Below are 20566 nucleotides of genomic sequence, written 5' to 3'. Positions count from 1 at the left end.
CTCCTTAAAGAGGTGCCCTAAAAACCTGGGGGCTGTGAACTTGGGAGGGGGCATGCACTCACTGCTGGGTGTTGGAGCGAGGGCAGAGCCAAGGCAGGGGGCTCCGGAGGTCCCCTCTGCAGCAGCAGTGCCAGGATTGGTGCTGAGATACCTTCCCGAGAGAGCAGGGGAGAGGAAAGGGAGGGTTGTCCCACTGATACATGGTGGAAGCACCCTCCTGCCTTGCACTCTTCCCCCTGGGAAATGCCCTTTTCACGGCGGCACAGGTCTGGTCTGTTTTCTGGAGGTGTGCCTGGGGAGCAGAGCTTTTTCCTGCGTTGTGCTCCATCTGAGTACGGCTCTGAGCATGGCTCACTGTGTGGATCCACCATGAAGGGCTGGGTCACCCCCGCCTGCGGCCGCCTGTGTCATTTCAGGGGCTTTCCCATGGAGCTGTGGCTTCATCCCACGCTGGCAGCAAGCGTGTCTGGGCTCTGCTCTCACCCCAGCTCCTGACCTGTCCATGTGGGATCTCCAAGCACTGAGCAGGGGACGGCTCAAGCCCTGAGCTTAAATGGGAACATGCAAAGGTAAAGGCTTGAACCTGCTGGGTGACCTCCTGTCCTCCTGTTCCCAGATGACGAGGCTCCTCCTGGGCACAGTGGAGAGTGACACCACTCTAAATACCCAAACCTTTCCTGTCCTTTGACCATGCCCTTGGGGTGGCTGGCCTGCAGCAGGGTTCCTCCAACAGCGGAAAAAAGCACAGTGTGAGGCACAGCTGTTATCATCCAGGGCCAGGCAGGGAAGGGAGTGGCAGTCCTACCAGGTCCTACGTGGTGACACTGTGGGATGAGTCACGAGTGACATGGCATGCCCAGGTTCACAGGGGTTTGGTGATTCAGCTCCAGGAGCCTCCTTTGCACTGCCCGCTGCCACATGGCCAGGTGCTGGGGCAGGACACAGGAGTGTCCCTTACCTGCAGAAGACCTTCAGCCACAGCCACACCACCCATGGTGGTGCCTGCAGGATGGGCACTGGCCAGGGCTGAGAACAAAGACTTGCACCAGGATCCCAGGGAGGATGCTAACTCCCAGGTGAATCCTGTTGGAGGTAATCTGGCCACTCCTCAGTGGAAAGCACCACTGGGTGCTGTTTCTCTTTCAAATGATGGGCTATAAATTGGGGGGTGATAGCTGGTAGTAAGGTAGCGCAGAGGCTGGGGCTGGTGGTCTTGAGTGATCCTCAGCTCCTGAGCTTGCTGACAGCCTCTGTGAGGACACAGTGCCTTGGTGGGTCCATCCTGAATGAGGGTTTGTTGTGCTGGTGCCAGCACCTTCTCCCAGGGCATGGCTGAGGGGAACCTGCTTCTGATCAGCACACAGGAGGCAGCTGGTGGGATTTGGAAGATCAGGTCCTCAACTGGCTGAGGAGGTTTTGTGGACCACATCCAGAACAGCACCTTGGCTGGTAAGTTGGAAGAAAAGGGGATGGGGCTTTCTCAGTTGAAGCCACTGAGAGCCTGAGGCAGCCTCGTGGTTAGAGCAGGGAGAGGGGGATTCTGGCACCTGCTCTGGGAACTTCCAGTATCTGGTGTGCAGCCCTTGCTGGGAAGTGGTTTGCAGCGTGCTGGCCCAGCTCTGTGCAAGCGGACGTGCTGCATGTCCTCTGCCATCCTGTGCTCCAGGAGGAGCAGCTGAAAGGCAGCACTCTAAGCGTGGGTGACTCTTGGCCATTTGACCCAGCAGCGTGGGCAGGAGCCGGTGCTGGGGTGCCCTCATGTTGGGCTTGCACTGGGCTGGTCTGGGAAGCCTGCTGAGAAATGCATCTGCTCTGGGATCTGTGTGTGGTGTAATCCCAGAAGTCCCTTTCCAAACACCAGTGAAGCAGCAGGACGTGGCAGTGCTGTAACCTCTGCCGTGGTGCAGACACGGCTCTGGAGCAATTCCCGCTTGGCCCCATTGGCCCCAGTGAGACCTGAGTCCATCTCTGGTGACAGCCTGCTCCTACCACCATCCATCCCTCCATCTGCCATCTCTTCCACCTTCCGCTGGCTGCTAGGGGTGCTGCTGCCTCTGCCCTCTCTAACAGCCCTGCTGCAGCCTGCGGACTCTGTCCCGGGGCTGTTCCTCCAGCCTGCTCCGTGTCTTGGCTTTTCCTGGAAATGTGAGCCAGGCTGGTGGCTTCCAGGGGGCTTCTGCAGGCTGGAGACTTCATCACATCCTTGTCTCATATCCTGCTGGTGGCACGCCTCGAAGCCTTTAGAGGTGCAGTGTTGTCTGAACATTACCAAAGCAACCCTCGGCAGGCTGAGGAGCCTTGCCTGTCTGTGGCCACATCTGTCTAACATCTGTTTCCAGGCGGTCTGTACCTGCAGGCTGGGCGTCTGCCAAAGGACGGGGCTCTGCTCTGTGGGGTCCCCTTCCCGGGGTGGTACCCAGCTGGGAAGCCAGCAGAGCCCTTGCATTTGATTTCCCCGTTGCCCTCAAGAACTGGACCAGGCTCTGGAATGTAAACTCCCAGAAAAAGGCTGAGCTCGGGGTAACTAACCCAGGTACAGGCCAAGGGGGTGGGACGGTGCCGGACTCATGGCCAAGTCCGAACACTACCCAGCTGAGCTGCTGCCGCCTGGGAATTACATGCGATCAGCTCAGTGACTTTTACCAGACTTCTGGGTTACCTTGTCGATCCTTTCTTGGAACCTTGCAGCTCCCTTTGCAGCACTTTCCGACAGAAATAACCTGTGCAGCTAAGCTCCAGCTAGGCACAGGATGAGTCACGCTTGGGCGAGAGGCCAGCACAAGGCTCCAGAGCATCCCCTGATGCTAACCCAGTGCATGCAGGGGAGATGACTGGGAAACAGCCCTGGGAGTTCGGGTCTGTTTGTGGCTGGGACCTTGTGGGAAAGTTCCCCGTAGTTCCTTGACTCCCAGCAGTTTTCCACATGCCATTGTGCACACGCAGGGACCAAATAAAGCCCAGTCCTGTGTCTGCAGGGGAGGAAACGGCCCCGTTCCTCTCGCTGTTTCAGTTCCCAATGGTATGGAAGGGATTTAAAGCACATGCCACTGGCTGCCCAGGCTGACAGGGTAACTGGGAGCTGGGGGATACCTTGCTCCTGCACCCAGGCGGGGCTGCCTGTGCCTTGGTGGGTGCCCGTGCAAACTGGTCGGGTGTATGGGGCACAGGAGCCCCCTTTGCCCCATGGCAGGGCTTGCGAGTGGGGTCTGGGGGGCACTGGCCCTGCCAAGCTTTGCCTGTCTCGTGCTAAGTAGAGTCCTCTGCAGTGGCCCCACTGCTCTGGGCTGTCTTCTCAGGACTGCAGTGGCCAGGCTGGGTGGACGGTGAGATACACCTTCACTGGGGGAGGTGGAGCTGGGCCCTGGCTTGCCAGGGCAAATGGGGATCTGTAATCCCTGTTGGGCAGGTGAGAAAATTGTTCTGGGCTGGGTTTCTCTGTGCCTCCTAAGCCAGCGGGGCTGCAGGCAGGAGGGCTGAGCTGCCTGCCCTGTCCCACCTTGCTGGGTCTGCTCCAGAGAGCTGTGCAGCTTGGTTAGGCCGGTTCCCTGAGATATGGTCACGCTTCACGCTGGCTTTGAAAGTGCAGCATTTCTGGTGGTGGACAGATTTTGGGCTATGCCAACGTGCCGTGGACTGCAAACTAGATTGCCTGCAAGGGGTGCAGAGGAAAGGACTTTTGATGGTGGCTCCCGGAGAGCAACTGACATGTTATTCACAGTTACTTTCAGAGGGGGATACCTCAGATACTTCACAAGGGTACAAATTTTCTTATAGTTATGTTTCCAAGATGTGCCTGTGTATGATGTGAGTCAGTGTTTGAACTGGAGCAGCAGAACCACTGTAAAGGAACAATTATAATTTTTTAACATCAGAAACTCGGGGGATGGAAAAAAAAAATTACCCTCAATTCCTTTGGGCTCCATCCCAGCTTGTGAAGATTCACTGGAACCAGTCAGGACAATTAATTTTGCATTTCTCCTGAACACACTGGATGTTCTCTTCTCCTGCAGAGACTGCAGAAGATAAGAGCCATGACCTGGCACCGGCTCTGGGAGCTAAGGAATTTCTAACCTCATTTTCTGATAAGAGCTCTGACAAAGCTTCCCCAGGATGGTCTCAAACAGGCTGTTTTCATGGGTACCAGGCAAGGTCAAGCTTTTTAGCAAGGACCACCCTACACTTATGCAGAACAGACCGAAATAATAACGGGAAAGAAGGCGATGGCACTGCGGACCTGCAGCTCGCAGCAGGGAACCGGCTCCCTCCCTGCAGTTTAAGCAGTCCGCAGGCTCTGCTCACCCAGAGGGAAGGAAGAGTGCTTGGAGATGTGAAACTGCTGAATAAAACATGCATGTTGTCCCTCTGCAAGGGGAAGGGACTGCTGCCCCATGGGTTGGTGGGTCACCCACCCTGGCCAGCAGAAATTGGCTCCCATGAGTCTGGAGCAGAGCACTATTTGCTGCATTTAGGCTTGAATAGAACCTGGAAACTGCAGAGTATCAGTCCCTTCCCCCAAAACTTTGTAAATAAATCCAACATTTGCATCTTCACAAAGGGGAACAAGCCTGCTCCTTTGAGCAGGGTGAGGAATGGGGAATTATTTGGCTGAGCAGAGCTGGCTGCATGTCATCTGCTGCAGATCGATAACCTAATTTCCAGCTCCAGCCTCCCATGCATCAGCGCTAGTGCGATTCAGCTTAGTCCAGCAAACAGACTTGATTACTTATGCTTTAAAACAGCACCTTGAAAGATACCCTTCCTGCACGCCGCCCTGCTGCAGAGCCGCGCGGAGCACTCTGCGCTCTCTCTGTGGGGTTCCTTGGGGCAGGCAGCTCATGCAGAGCAGTGCACTGTCCCCAGCATTGGGACAAGTCATGCTCCAGGTGTACTCTGAGTGGCAAGAGGTGCCTGGGTTGGACGTCAGGGTAAAATCCTTGCTCCAAGATGCAGAAGGGAGAAGCCAGAGCAGGTAGGAACAGCAGGGGACACCAGGGTCATGCATCGCATCCCCCGGTGCTGTGGTACCATCGAAGGTGTTGGAAAAACACCACTGGCTGATAACTGTCCAGCAGCTAGGCCTGTGGCATCCTGGAAAGTGTGGTTTCCACCCATTTGTACCTGCCCATCCAGCTGAGAAAGGTCTTTGCATCTCCAGAGAACTGGCCCTTTGGTGGGAGCTTATGCAGAAGAGGACAGGGAGCCACGCTGCTTCCAAAGCCCCCCAGTGCGTGTGTTACAGGGGCAAGAGGAGAACATATGTGCCTTCGCTTGCTAAACAACCAGGCACCCACAGGAGGGGCTGCAAAGCACCAGGGTCCATCCTGCTGTGTGCTGGCTGATGGCAGCTGCAAGGAGCAAAATGCAGAACGCCAGGGTCCCCAGGAGCGGACCTGGGAGGGTTGCAAGAGGCTTTGGCACTGGCAGGGCTTTCTGCTGCACACAGGCTGCTTATTTAGGAGCTGATCCAGTAAAACGCTTGAGCACAGAGGTATTATTGAGTTCAGAGGGACTGTGCGCCTCTTTAAAGGAGGTACTTGTGTGTTTGAGGCTATGGACCCGTGTACGTTTGCTGGATCAGGGGCTCAGGGTGTAACGCAGACTGCAGGATACTGAAATGCTTCAAGGCTGAGATCACTCTTGGCCCCGTGGAATGACTGTGGAAGATTTATCGGCGTTTATCTTCGTTGCTGCAGAAAAATGAGTGGTGTGTTTGGGCCAGAAAGCAAAAATCAGGCTCTTGGAAAAGCAACACCAAGTGTTTGCAAAGCTGCCGTGTACTTTAACGAAGAGCTTCCCCCACCCCATCCCATGCAAGGCTCCTGCAGTGAAGTCCCGGCTGGGGAGGGGCTGGGCAGGACCACAGGAGCTGTGTCTGGAGTGGCCCGGGGGGGGCCAAGGCTGGCTCTGCTGTGCCCCTTCTGTGGGGCATGGAGGCCAGGTGAGACACTTCTCCTGCAGAGGAAGGGTCAGGAGATCCCATCAGAGGCTGCCCTGGGAAGAGGATGTCACTCCTGGTGCCCCAGACTGCTATGAAGAGTTCACATCTTGCCCTTCTTGGGGGAGGACCTGGGAAGAGCATCACCGGCACCACATCCTGGGAAACCTCTGCCCTCCAGCACCAGGGTTCAGAGCAGCTCAGAGGTTTTTGGCTGTATGAAGTGATGGCCTTAGATAACAGACAATTAAATAAGTGTAAAGGAACAGCTGGGAGAAGGGATGGGAGTGGTTTACAGGGCTTTAGCTGATGGGAGGCCACAACTACCATGTGCACTGTTTGTAGGATGGTCCCTGGACTTGGAGAGGGGGTGAAGGACACCTTCGAGACCTGCCTGGGCATGGCTGATGCTGACCTGGTTCCTTGTTCTCCCTCCTGCCAGGTATGGAGCATGGCTCTGGAATGGGGTTAGCACATCCCCCATTGGTGCTGGGAGGACTGAGGGCTGGTGGTGAGGAAATTCTGGACCTTGTGTTGGGAGGCTCTCTGGGAAGTGGAGGGGTCCCCAAGGTTGGGGTGTTCTGGTGGATAGAGGAGGTGGTTAGAGGGCAGGTAGCTGTGTGTGTCCTATATAGCCACTTTGGCCTTCAAGGGCCCATCCTGCATCTGAACAGCAGAAAAAGCATCTGGGTTATTTGGAAGGCACAAACGTTTTGCCTGAGTGCCCTGGGATAGCCAGCCAAGGTGGAGTGGCTGATGCAGCCTGCTCGGCTGGAGGCTGTTCCTACCATGTGGCTCGATTTCCTTGGGTTGTCCCCCCCACCTGCAGGGAGCTCTGAACAACCCCCAGACCATGAGACACCCCCCAGTGACTGCTGAACCCCAGGCCCCGAGGAGCGCCTGTGCTGATCACAGCCCCTTCTGGTGTGTCCCTGGCCGAGAGCCCCTGGTGTGGCACCCATCGCTGCATGCCCCCTGCTCTGTGCCACCTGTGGTGTTCGCAGCGGGGACATTTGCTGACCACCCTCAGGGCACCTGAAATATGCTGCTGGGTGGGGGGGTCTGTCCCCCAGAGCCAAGGGGGCGAAGGATGCTTTTCTCCATAGACAGACCACCCCGCGCCCGACACCCTCAGCGAACATCTGGAGATGCTCTTTAAGTGTGGTCTGTTGCTTCTGCGTGTCTGAGCGCTTCGCTAATGCCCTTTGCTGCTCTTGCGATGTCTCGCTGCTTCTTGCTCCAAGGCGTATTTTTAGCGCGGAGCTGCATCTGGTCCGGCTGCGGCTCTCCTTGTGAGTCCTCCGGCACAGATAAGGAAGCGGGGAGAAAACAATCGTGGCCTCAGTTATTTTTGGCTCTGAGAAGATCCTTATTAACAGCATGACTTTTTAATAAACAAAATACCCCTTCATTCAAGGCGAAGGGGAAACAATCACTCCATTTATCCCCCGCACTAACGAGGCTGCAGAAAAGGAGCTAATGGGAGCTCAGTTGACGAAGCAGACAAGGGGCTGCAGAACAACAGAGCTATTCTGGGATAAGGGCAGGAAAGGCTGCCGGGATGGGGGGCTGAGTTTCCTCCCTGTCCCGGGGTCTGTTCCGACCCACCGGTGCTGCCTTCCTGGCCAGCTGGGAGAGAGCAGAGCCGTGGATGCCTGCAGGTTGAAGCCCACCCACCCTACACGACCTGGTTTGCTGCTCTGAGGGGTTTGGGGGATGTACAGTCCCTCTAGGTCTCCTCCCCACGCTTGTCTAGTGTGGGCTGGAGGCTGGGGCCACCAGCGCCGCTGCTGATGGCCGTGTGGGTCTGCAGGGATCTCCCTGTGCTGGGGGTGTCAGCCATCCCATGCTTCCTTCAGGGATGGCTGTTGGCTTGGAGAACCCCTGGGAACCTCGCGCTATGCTCACAGACCCAGTCTCCCCAGTGCATTCCACAGACTGGGAACGACTGACCTGTCCACGGTGTCAACCAGAGCTCGCCTCTGACCCCTGCATCTCTGTCCTGGCATGGCCGGACCTCACTCGCTGCCCTTGTGTCGAGACACTTGGCCCTTGGGATGGATGTCTTGCAGCAACCTGTGGTGGGAGGCAGAAGGACCCAAAATGCAGGAGGGGCCCAAGTCCCAAACCTCCCAGCAGTGAGGGGATGGTGGTTTTTGGAGGCTGCTGAGCACAAACAGCCCCTTCTGCTGTCCCACAAGTGCTGGAGGAAGCACAGGCACTCTGGACCTGACTGGTGGGACCTGGCAGGGCTGTTTTGGTCCCTCTGACCCAAGGGTCCCACCATGACTGTGCTGGAGGGCTGGAATGTGCAGCCCCTTGGGCTCTTCCTTGCCTGCTGCTGATTCCCTGAGCAGAGCTCTGCAGCACCGAGCGCAGGGCATGGTGGCACTGACGCTGGCAGAGGGAGCTGGGGATGCCCTCTGGTGACTGCACACCGTGTTGGGGACCTTCACAAGGTGTGGGAGGTGCAGCCACAAGGTGACAGCGTGACTGTGGGGGTGGGGGCCAGGCTGGCTCTCTGCAGCTTGCCACTGCCTGGGGCTTGATCTGTGGTTTCAGACCAATATGCACGCACTGGTTAGAGCCCTGTGGGCTGGCACAGGGGAGCAGAAGCAGCTCCCGTGTCTCCCAAAAGGGCTTCGAGGGCAGACCCATCGCTTCCCGAAGCCCTTCTTCCAGGCAGGGTTGCACTGTCTCATGCTGGAGATTTAGGCTTTGCAGCAAGAGGAGCCAAAGGAGGCTGGGTGGCTGCTGTGGCTCCCATATCGGGGTGTTCAGCTCCCACATTTGTCATGCCCTTAAACACTGGGGCAGCTAAAAATTATTTTCTGGCACTTCTGTCGAAGCAGCCTGGATTCTGGAAAGCAAGAGAGCAGCCCTACTCGGGGCAGGCAAAGTCACGGCATGGCTGTGCTTGCTTGCCTTGGTTATCTGGAGATCGTAGGATACCCTGTGGTTTTCTTTTCTGGGCTCCACAAGGGAGGCTGGCTCACTGGGAACGGCTCAAGAAGGAAACGCAAGATGAGGACATCTGATAAATGTGTTAAATGGTGAGGAGCACCAGTTCTGGGACCAGGCTGCGTGGTCCTTGTTAGAGTGCTCGGGGGATGCCCTTTTCTGTCACTCCTGAGGCTGGCATCAAGCTGTCACGGGGCACTGGCTCTTTGCCTCAGGAGCCAGAGCAGCAGGGGATGGGGTGTACGCTCCCAGTATCAAACCCAGATCTCTGCTGGGTTGTTCGACCCTTTCCTGTGCAGTTGGCCAGTGTTAAAAGAGGAAGAATGTCTCCTCTGGAGAGATGTGGCAGCCTTCTTTATAAACATTTTCAAGTGCTCTGAGCTCTGCAGTTGAAAGGGGCTGAAAAAGTGCAAAGCACGGTCATCTCTGTAGGTGCATTAACTGTCTGTCTGACATGCAGCTCAATTCACCCTGCTGCATGCAGCTTTCCAACCACTGCAGCCAGAAGGTTGTGCAATCTTCTGCAGCAGGAACCACACTGCAGCCTCCAGCCTCTTCCTTGTGATCTCAGTTCGGTGGCAGTGCCCAGAGATGGCCGCGTTTCCTGGGAAAGGGTGCATCTCGGAGTAAGAAAGGCAGCCAGACAGGTTGATAAAAACAGGTTTTACTTGTATTTACGCGTCAGAAATGGCACAGTGGGGTTTTGGGGCTGCGGGCGATCATGGCCAAGTTGTCTGACTTGACATAGGCTTAGCATCTTTTCTGGTGGGACCCAGGGCAGTGCAGAATCACCTCTCAGGATAGTCCCCATCTGTGTCGTCCAACCTCTCCAGGCATCTTCCATGTGCTGGTAAAGCTGCTTCTGCCACGAGCTGTTTGAGTGAGTGACAGCTCTTCCAGTGGTGGCGACCTTCCACATGACGCCTGTGTGACATCTCCAGTGAAAGCTGGGGTCTGCCACAGTGGCTGGAGGAGCAGGAGAGAGCAACAGAGGATTCAAGTAAGGCCCGGATTGTTATCTGTTTGCATCTGCTTAGTGCTGCACTATTCTGGGAGTCTTAGATGTGGTTAGGGCTCTGGAGGAGGTGGGGAGAGCTGGCAGGCAGACAAGCATGACTGGAGCTCTGGAGATGTAATTTCCAATCAAGTGATCCCCCACAAGCTGGGTAAACATCCTTTGATTCGAGCAATGCTCCAGCAGACAAAGAGATCCTGTCATTGTGCTGTACCGGCTCAGCAGGTTCCCAGCACCATCACGCCGTTGTTCAAGTTCCAGCTCAACCCAAATCTGACCCTCCCAGTACAATCCACAAAAATAACCCCGTCAGGCTCAAAGCTGCTAGGTTAGCTCTAGAGGGAAGGGAGGTTTTTCTTTATTTTCTCCCAAAGGGGTAATGAATGGGGCAATGGCTTTCGGAAACATGGCTGGTGGTACAGGGGGGCTGAGTCCAAGGGGCTGGGAGACCACGGCCCCATGGCACGAGTCTCATGGCCATGCAACCCTGCAAGAGCAGATGTTTCTCATCAGAGAGTTTGTGTGGTGGCTTGGGTGCTCCTGTGCTTCTCTAGGACAGTCTTTTCTCCTGGTCCCAGCTCTAGTATCTCCTGTCTGAAGCCTCTCAGGCTGCTGGGGGAATCCTGACTTTTCCCCATGCTGAGCTCTGTTTTGGCTGGCTGAGCCCCTGCTGAGAGGTTCCTGGGTCGTTCCTGATGACCAGGCTGTCCAGGACTACCTCCTGGCTTTGGTAAGATGACCCATGGCCACGAGGATGAGGACAACCTGTATTGCCTGTGCTTTCCTTTCAGCTGGGGGTATTTGTGCTTGAACGCACTGTCGTACCAAACTTTCTCCCTGTGGTGGTTTCTGTTCCTTCTCTCTCGGCTCCCGTTGTGCTGGCTGACCTTCACCCCTGGCTGAGGAGGAAGCTGGGCAGTGTAATGCAAAATACCAGGTGGGAAGTAAGAGTGGGACAGGAAAACATACCAATGCTCCGTCCTTCGGGAGCAGAGTAACGCACCCCTTCCTCTGAGACCCTGGCAAGAGGCCATCTCTGCAGAAAGGAAAATGTCCTGTACATCCATGCCCAGGGTGAGACCTGGGGTGATGATACAGCTACTGGAGATCCAACACCCCGCAGTTAAGGCTAATAGCTCAGGCATCGCTGGCCGTGTGTGAGATGAACACCCTTATAGGACAAGGTCATGCCTGGGAGCCAAATGTCCCATCATCTGCTCCTCCCGTAGCTACCAGGCTTGAGGATTTCTAGGCCAGGAGGGACCAGAGGAGGTAGGGGCTGAGCTCTTGCATAGTGATGCCTCAGTAACTCTTGCCATGCAGCACCTCAGGCGTGCCTGCTACAAGGACCTCGGTGCTACAGCTCCAGGTGACCACCCTACAGCATTTAGGTACTGTCCTTGGGTATGACCATCTGGGGGGCTGTATCCAGGCCAGGGTTCATGCACATAAACGCTGGCATCTAGCGGCTTCAGAGATGACCTGGGTTGTCCTACCTGACTTCCACCTCCAGGTCAGATCTGCAGGAGCCCTGGGCTGGGTCATGGGTGCTTTAACTACCCTAACGTGTCTGAGACAGCACTGAATGCCCATGTTTGAGCACCTGACTCCCACCCCAGGTTACTGGTCTGGATGTTCTCCATATGGGGAGTCCATGGTTTGACATCAGTGAAAGCTGGAGAGGTTTTAATCAGGGTAGGTCAGAGTCTGTAGGGTATCAGCGAGGTTGCTTGGTCCTTCCAGCTCCTCCTGCCTCTGACGGGAGAGGAAGGGTTCTCTGGAATGAATGGGCAATAAACTTACAACAAAGGAGAGGAAATATTTCTTCACTCAGCATGTGCACAGCCTCAGGAATTTCTTGCAGAGGGGGGCCAGTGATGGATGCTGTCTTTGGATTGGAAAGGAGGTTGGAGCCATTAATGCTGCATTCCTGGTCCCTCAGACGCCCAGAGGGTTAATGGGTCTCCTGGCCGTGACTGGGGATGCTGGTGTCTCTGGGAGCCCCACTGCATGTGATGGCCAGACGGGGAGCAAAGCATCATTTCTCTGCAGAGTGATGCACCAGGTGGTTTCACAGCATCCCTCCAAGGTCAGAGCTCTCAGCCCGGTGTCTCCAGGGAGGAGGTGATTGCCATCACGGCTGGTCTCAGGGCAGCACCGCAGGAGCCCTCTGGATTAGTCCCATTTGCAAGAGTGCACAGAACGCGGAGGCTGAGTTAGAGGTGTTCTATGAAAGGTGGCCGGGCAAAGTGGGAAAGGGTCTGAGGTGGAGTGTCAACGTGGTCGCTCAGGTGCAGAGGGACATTTCCAATCCGCTTGTTGATTAGTCTAGTGAAGCACGAGGGCAGTTGATAGCCAGTTGTGTGTAGGGAGCAGTGCTAGAAACACCTCCTAATTAGTCAAGGAAACAAGGTATCCCTTGGGGAAGGGGGTAGGTGGTTCCTGGGTCTTCATTCAGATTCATCTCGGAGAAGGGAATTTATATAAAGGCAGGGGAGCAGCCTTGGTCCTGGGTCCTGCTCCGTGACTGTGAGCTTTAGAGCAGGAAGCCTGCATGGGAGACTCGGCCACGTGCTCGGGCACTGCATGGCCAGAAGATGGTGGAGAATGAGAGAAGCCTTGGGTTCATCTCGGTAGCACCGAGCCTGGTTTTCTTTCGTTTCTGTTTTTATACCATTTGTGAATGTGTTGCTCCTGTTTGACTCTTGAGAGTAGATACTTGCTTGCACCATAAATCTGGCTTATGCTAATGGTAACTTCCCAGCTGGCTGCCAGACGGTGAGTCATTCCATCCCCCCGGGCACAGCAATCCCTAAAATCAGGGACTGGGCCTCTCCTGCAGCCCTGGCAGGCCAACACGGTCTATTGTGAGAGGCACAAACAGTGCCCAGCCTCTGCTTTGGCAGCCCAGGCGTTGGTGCTGAGCAGGGAGGGTGCTGGGGTAGGAGAGCTCCTCGATGAGCAGCCACTGAGCTGCATTGCAAGGGCAGGAGAGCAGCGTGTTTTGGTCTTGCTCAGGACCTTGGATTCCCTCGGTGAAAGCCTTTTGGAAGTGTTTTAGCTCAGGTGTGAGCCGGTGGGTGCCGGGGACAAGGCAGGTTGGCCTGAGATGGCCACCAGCACCCCCGTGAGTCATCGTTGCGGAGCACAGAGCGCATTGCTGCCTTTGCTCACCCTGCTTGGCACCGGGACCGTTCCCAGGGGCTGCCCAGGGGTGGAGGAATGAGGAGAAACAAAAGCCAGCATTTTCTGGAGGAGGTGGAGGTCTTGGCACTGAGGGCAAGCTGGTCACACCGGAGCTGAGCCATGCATGACTGCTGGGGTGCAGCACTACGGGACGGGAGGCGCAGAGGAGGGTGAGGATGGAGAGGGGCAGTGTCTCTGGCACAGCCAGGGCCTCTCGCTCTTGTGTCACTGCTTCCAGCTGAGCATCTTATGCAATGCAGAGGCATGTGATGCCCAGTGACCTTCTGGGCTCTGGATAGCCCGGGGATTTCTCAGCGCTGCACTCAGCGCCGCGGCAATAGGGCTGGGTGGAAATAGCATCAGAGAGGAGGATGTGAGAAATATCCAGCCAAATTCCCACAGCCCTGTTCCCTCAAGTGCTGTCCCATCGGGACTGGAAGCAGTGAGCCTGGAGAGATGTCCCAGGAGCATGGGATACATGCCATGCAAAGACAGCCAGGCCTTGGCAGGATCCTGATTTTAAATGTTTTGTGCCACTCCAGCACGGGCGCAGGGAAAGAGATAAAGTGCAACCTTTCCAATACTTTGCACCGATCCGTTACCTTTCTTTTGTGAGCAAGGAGGAAATTTTAGCAGTGATAGGCTTCTGCCTGTTCATGTTTTCTTTGTGGATGCCATGCATCATGAGGGCAAGTCTTTCTCTGCCCTCACAACCCAAAAGACAGCACCTCTGATGGGAGATCAAGCTGAGATGGCCGTGCAACAACTTGTCCTCACACTGGGGCTGCCTTCTCCACTTAAAAATGGAGGCATAATGCAAGTAAAGTCACAAACACCAAGGATTCCACCAGATACTTTAATATCCATAAAACATTAATGTTACTATCCCCAGAAAGGAGCGAGAACATAGTCAATCATAAAGCACCAATTGTGAGTATCATAATGGTGCCCAGTACTTTTTCATTCAGCTTTCTGGGTGCAATATGGCAGATGAAAACACCCCAGCAGCGCTGCAGCAGGCCGTTGGAGGGGATTTTGCTGAATTTGCTGAGGTTTGGTAAAGGATTTGGGGTTAAAAACTGTGTGTCTCTTGCCACACAGCAGCTGGTATGCCCAGGGGTGCCACTTCCCAGCCATTTGCCGTGTGGATGGTTGGTTTGTATGGCAGTCCCAAGCTGTAAGGCTGTCGTATAAACCTGCTTTCGGTGTCAGGATGTTTTGGATCCAGGTTTGCTCAGCCCCGAACGTGCAGCTCACTCAACCATGCTCAGAGCTGAGTTTCCAAACATGTAGCTTTAATGCATGGAGAAACCCCCCTTCGTACGTCTCCGCTTACTGTTGCGCTGGCAGTTAAAACTAAATGAAAAACCCTGATGCCACGAAATCTGGGAAACATCTAGAAGAATTATGAAATCACTTCCTCTTGATGTAAGTAATCAATCTCAGTGAAACTACTTGTAATTTTTGTATAATTACACCGCTTTTCATGATGCTAACTAACAATCCACAGCATATTTCCTGCCATGACTCTGACTTATTACTGCTTTTGATGCAGGAATCTTTTTCTTTTGAAAATGAGTAAGTATAATTCTGTGGCTGGTTTGATACACAACTTCTAAATGTTTATGTATTTCAACAGCAGTACTTTGTTTTTCCTAAACTTCATATCATCGCAAATCATGATTCCCCTCGTATAGAGCCCCTGATTCTGCTTTCTAGACAGAGACAGGCACTTCTGTCTTATTTCCTCCCTGGCGGCTGGTCCAGAATGTGTCTAGCAGCTACTGATAAAGCTCAAACAACTTGTTATTACCGTATAGTGCCAAGAACGATTGCGTCAGAGTGGCAGTAACGCGCCCAGCCTCCAAATTCAATCCCTGGCCTCTGGGGGTTTATCTCCTCAAAAAATTTGGGCAGCAAGTTGTGGAGGGAAAGACAAGTGTCTCGGAGACGAGCACCTTTTGTGCCCGAGTGCAGGATGCTAGGCTGGCTGGGGTGCTTCTGCTGATGTGCTGAACAGGCTGGGTGGGGGCTGGGTGCTTTCTGCTGGGTGCTTTCTAACCTCAGAGCTGGATTCGAGAGCTAAGATAAAGCAAAAAGGATGTTTGGGTCCTTGAACATGCCCAGAGGATGGCAACAAAGCTGGTGAAGGGGCTGGAAGGCATGTCCCGCGTGGAGTGGATGAGGATGCTGCGTTTGTCTGGTTTGGAGAAAAGCTGCATCAAAGGAGGTTCATACTTGACACAAGAAAACAGTTATTTACTGGGAGGGTGGTCAAACACTGGAACAGAGTCCTCGGAGAGGTGCCCAATGCCCCCTGCCTGTCGGTGTTTAAGAGGCGTTTGGATAACGGCCTTAATAATATGTTCTAATTTTTGGTCAGCCCTGAGGTGGTCAGGCAGTTGGACTAGGTGTCTGTGTAGGTCCCTTCCAGCTGGACTCTTCTAGTCTGTGACTGAGTGGGGTTCTAAACCTGAACAACAACTCAGAATGTTGGCATTTACCCCGGACCAGATACAATAAGAAATTTCCTCTCGGTAACCCTGAGTTGTTTCTTTCTGTTAACGTCAGAACATAAATATTAATGTAATCACAAATCTATTTAGCACATACCCAAAGCATAGCATTTAATAGTCTGTGTTACTGTTGAATTAGGACATTATTATTAAACCATTAATTTAAAACACTGAAATGCATAGCCTATAAACTCAAAATGAAACTGCCCTGCCACAAATGATAAATTAGGAATCAGTCATTTAATCTTGCCCTGCTCCTAAGAAAAGTTTTGCTTCCAGTGTGAGCACACTCTCTGGTGGGAAACTTTCTCCCAGAACAACCTGACTGCTCTGCGGTGAGGTTTTATCCTGAAACCCGTTTCCCCATGTGCTCCCTTTCTCATTCTGGGGCTCCGTCTGAACCTCAGGGAGGGTCTCGGGTCGGGGGCTGGGTGACTCTCCAGTCCTGCAGCCATTTCTGCTAGCGGTGGTCAGACTCCTCAGCCCAGGTTGGCTTAGCTGCACTCACAAGGCACGGTGCATCTCTAACACTTGGCAAAACACCATGTACCTCCTCTGTGGAGCTTGGCATGTCCTCAGGGTTTTGTCAATGTCGTCATCACCTTGGCTGTCCGTTGCTTTTCTAGGGTACAACCTGAAAAATGAAGTTTTTCCATGTGAAGGAAACCTCTGCAGTAAAGATATAAAGCAGTTGCCTGCTGCTCCTGGATGCCAACCATGTTTGTCAGGTACCAAGCCTGGAGGAGTGTTTTATTTCTGTTCCTGTTGTAAGGAGCAGCCTTTTCTTCTGGCTGCAGAGGTCAGGACTATCTCCTCATGCTTTCAGCATCCTTCCCACCCGTTTGGGGCCAAGATGTGACAATTCAGCAGCGTAGGCTGGCAGCAGGAGCCATCGCTACTACGTTCACCACGGAGCAGACCAAGTGTGGACACTGTAGCCTTTCCTCTTCTCTGCAAGGGTAGATTAAGGCTGAGTTCTAGGCAAGACAGGGCTTGAAGAAGCTGTTTTTGTGGCAGTTCTGGTCATGGGGAGAAAGATCCTGGACTCCGTGCTTGCCTTGGGCGGTGGTGTTCACCAGCTGCTTTGCCAAGGGGCTTGGCTGGTTTGCTGTAAATAACTTCTGGAGCCTGACTGTCGTGTCCGAGCCTGTGACGGCAAAAGATGGTAATTGACTTTCAAGCACATGATCTCACTGGCTCCTCTCCATTGCAAAAATACCTCGTGAAGGACCCATTGATCAAGAACTGCCCTGTAGAGTCAGGTCACTTACAATCTCTAAGAACGTACATACAAGAGCAGCCAGGCATTATCTGGCCACAAAACGCTGCTGCTGAGGGATGTTTGGAGTCCAGCAGAATCCACATAACCAGGGAAATTGAGAACTGAGGCTGGAAGCCTGGCTTCTGCTTCAGCCCAAGGAGCTTCCCAAAGATGTGACTCTCAGAGCCTCCTGCCAGACAGGGAGCATTGGCCAAGGGTTGTCTTCCCTTGCTCTCTCTGCCTCAAGATCTTTTGTACTTTCTGTAGATCCTTCCTGCCAGGAGGCTCCTAATTCCTTGCCTCTTGCCACGGTGCTTGTACATCTCACAGGGGCTGTCAGCAGCGCTTCTGACTCTGCTCTGCCAGGACTGGTGACCAAGGCATGTTCTTCTGGTTGCTGCTCGTGCTGCTTCTGCCCTCTCTGATCATTTCCATTCTTCGTTGTCCCACAGGTTGCTCTCTGGAAATGGGTTGCTGAACAGGGCTGCCAACTACTGCCCTTACCCAGACACGCTAGAGAGGCAACCTTCTCTCCTAACGCTCTTCCAGGTAGCAGAAAAACATCCAAATACTCTTCCAAACCCACATTCAGCTCACTGCAGAGGGGGTCAGGGGCAGGCCATCTGGGGTGCGCCCCTTTCCGGAGTAAAGGAATGCGAAGGACTAGGAAAAGGACCTTTCTTCTGAATCAACCTCATCTCATCTCCCCGTGGATTAATGTCTCTGTTTTTTGTCTGTCTAGAGGAAAGCAGTTCTTGAACAGGAGCTTAGGGGGTGCCTGTGGGAAGGGGCAACCAGATCTGGACGATCAGGAGAGCTGTCCTGTTCCCTACATCCCTTCAGCTGCTGAACTTCACAAATGCTAGAAAAGGCAACTTCTCTGCAAAGGAGAACTTGAAAAAGCCTCTGGAAGTCCATCATAGGAACTGACATGTCAGAGATACCTGGGTTGGGGGTCTGGAGAAGGACGACTGATATGCTGTGATGGAGAAGGCGCCACAGGGCAGGCAGGCAGGACAGCGATGACAGATGGTGCCCAGGGCAGGGTTAAAAGATGCTGATGACTGAGGAGAGAGGGAATTTCCATGGTGCAGTCTGGCACTGCACACTGCCTGTCCCCAGCCTGCGATATTAATCACTTTCACCAGCTTCAGAAAAAATAGATCCCTCCCCTCTATGATATAATAATCAGAAAATTCAACAGCCCCAATTTAGCCAGAGCCAAAAACCTCATTCTGGAAATACTGCTCCATTTTTCAAAGTCCTTACGCCTTTGAGATCAGCTCTTGATTTTATTGGGATGACTCTCCTTTCTGAAAGAACACTCCAGCACAGTCTCTGCAGCCTTTCTCCCAAACTGTATGAATCACTCCGGCCTCACGGAACTGCCACAAGTCACTTGAGTGGCTAAAAATATCTCAAGAGGAAGCAGGACAAAAATACACATATCCGCTGCTGTAACGCTGAGCTGGGAGGATGCGCACCAAATTAACATCTTCCCTTTTCTGCAGTTTCATTCCCTGCAGGTTTATTCGTTAGTGAAAGCAGATTCGAACAAACATAGAGGTTTGTAGGAGACTTTTTGGAAAGTTGTTTTTTAGGGGAAGAGGGGTGGTGGAAAAAACTACTTGTGTATTTCAAATGTGGCCCACAGATCTGATTTCCAGTGTCTTCTGGCTCAGGCATCTGTACTGTGGGGGGTTCTTCCAAAGTGATGAGTAAAGCTTTGGTAAATGAGGGGGGCTGAGTATCTTCTGAGGACTCATCTTGGTGGCTGATGGTAGTCTTGATGGTCTGCCTTGATCTTCAGGGCTGGGTGTTTTGAAGTGGCAACTGTGATTCACCTCCACCATTGCCGCCTTCCAGGAGTGTGTGTGTTTATCTGAACTGTCCCTGCTTGGAAGATTTCATCCCAACAACTTTTAAGTGAGAAGCTACTGGCAACAAGGGGACAGAAGGAGCATGCACAGCCGTGCCGCTAGCTGTTGTGTGTGATGAGCTGCCTTGCAGATGCTTTACCCATTTGCTGGTACATGGGTCTTGCAATAAGTTTCTTTGTGTGTCCGGGGCTGATGATGGGTCTGCACAGAGAAGCAGCTGTGGTGATCCCCCAGGCTGCCCTGTGCAGTGTGGCCAGGCAAGGAGTCCAATGTCCACATATCTCCACAGCTCCGCACCAGCCAGAAACAAATATACTCTTCTTTTCCTGCAATATTAAATTATTTTAATATTTTATTATTTTAATTTTTATTAATATTATTATTTAAATATTTTATTTAATATCTTCCCCAGGCGGACTCAGCCAGGTCCAGCAACATCCAGTCTTGGAGCAAAAGCACCTTCAGAGTCCATGGCTGTAAGCACTTGTGGTTTTTAAGAGCCATCACACCCAGGCACTGGGGGCATTATCTCACTCCAGGTCCACAAACAACCGCCAGCTGAAGGCAGATTTCTCCTCCAATCACTTCTATTTCACCTTATACTTAGAATTTACAGCACAGCGCTGGTTTCCTCTCCACTGTCTTTAAAAGGAGCCTGGATGCATAGCTCCGCTGGAGACGTCTGCATCAGAGATGTTTATAGTCATACTGATGAGTCTGTCCCTGCACGTCCTCGAGGGAGTCTATGCTGTCAAAAGACAATATACCATCACTCCCAACAATCCCACGTCAGCACTGGGAGGCTGCCAGTACAGCGTGAAATCAAGTCCGCAGAATCCAACTGTCCTACATACTCTGAGAAATATCATCTAAGCGATGAAAGGTCACCCAGACTCTGAAGTCTGATGCTGTATGTGTAAACAGGTTTAAGAAAAAAGTTTCCAGCAGAGGATGGACATGGATTGTAGTTGCAGTGGCTCTAATGCATGACTACCTGTGCCAAAGATAACACATGCTCTCAGTGCTGGTTGCTGTATATAGAATACATACTTAGGCTTTATGACAACTTGGAAGAATGTCATCTCCTAAATGGAAACTAGTTACAGTGAAGTAGGTTGGCTGTTCCTCAACTTCTGAAGCAAGAGATGCTGAAATGATAGGGGAAAGACACTGAGGTTGCAAAAAGTATAAAAAATAATTTGAGTTAGACTGCAAACAAACCAAAGAACAACAACAACAAAAAACCTGGAAACAGTCAAATATTCTCCATAATGCTATTTCCAGACACTACATCTATGGTCCAAAGCTGGCCTGGATTTGTTTACGCTGGAAACAGTCATATCCGAGTTGAGGATTACTGCATTCACTTCCAGAAATAGCTGGAGAATACAACCACCAAACATCGCCTCCTGTACAAAGGTTATATCTGCTGGACCAGGCAGACCAGAGATCCCCAGATAGCTAATGCCCGTGGATTGATGTCATGAACATCAGTGTTTCGCTTGACATTGCAGGAATAGATCTTTGAGTACTGTATACTGCTGTCTACTTAACTTGCATGAATGTGGTCGAAAGATTAAAATAAAGCTTGTTTCACTGTGATTTTTAGCTGATACTGCACATCCTCCCTCCTAGTTGCTGGAGTTATTATTTCTTTTCCCCAGGTCCCTTGTAATGAGGGGAGGTCTGAGTACACCGGAGCAGCTCAGGGCTGCTGCATCCTTGTTTTCACCAAGAAAACACCATCAAAATAGAAAGCAAAGCAAAATAACCCATTTAAGCCCTTTTAACCTATTAGCATTTGCTTTATTT

At 52.9% G+C, this 20566-nt stretch overlaps 1 long non-coding RNA gene across 3 annotated transcripts; it reads left to right on the top strand.

Moving 5' to 3' along the window:
* The first annotated feature begins 1455 nt into the window (after positions 1–1455).
* Positions 1456–20356, top strand: LOC308069582. 3 transcript variants are annotated; one of them, XR_013930459.1, is made up of 3 exons: positions 1456–6377; positions 16240–18903; positions 19167–20356. It is a non-coding gene; the product is annotated as an uncharacterized lncRNA (long non-coding RNA). The 3 variants fall into 3 exon arrangements; XR_013930460.1 differs by lacking the exon at positions 1456–6377 and having other exon boundaries at positions 7603–18603; positions 18741–18903; XR_013930461.1 differs by lacking the exon at positions 1456–6377 and having other exon boundaries at positions 7603–18903.
* Positions 20357–20566: the final 210 nt, after the last annotated feature.

This window comes from Falco punctatus, assembly GCF_963210335.1.
Source record: "Falco punctatus genome assembly, chromosome: 9".
NCBI lineage: Eukaryota > Metazoa > Chordata > Aves > Falconiformes > Falconidae > Falco > Falco punctatus.
This window is presented reverse-complemented; position numbering and strand designations above follow the sequence as displayed.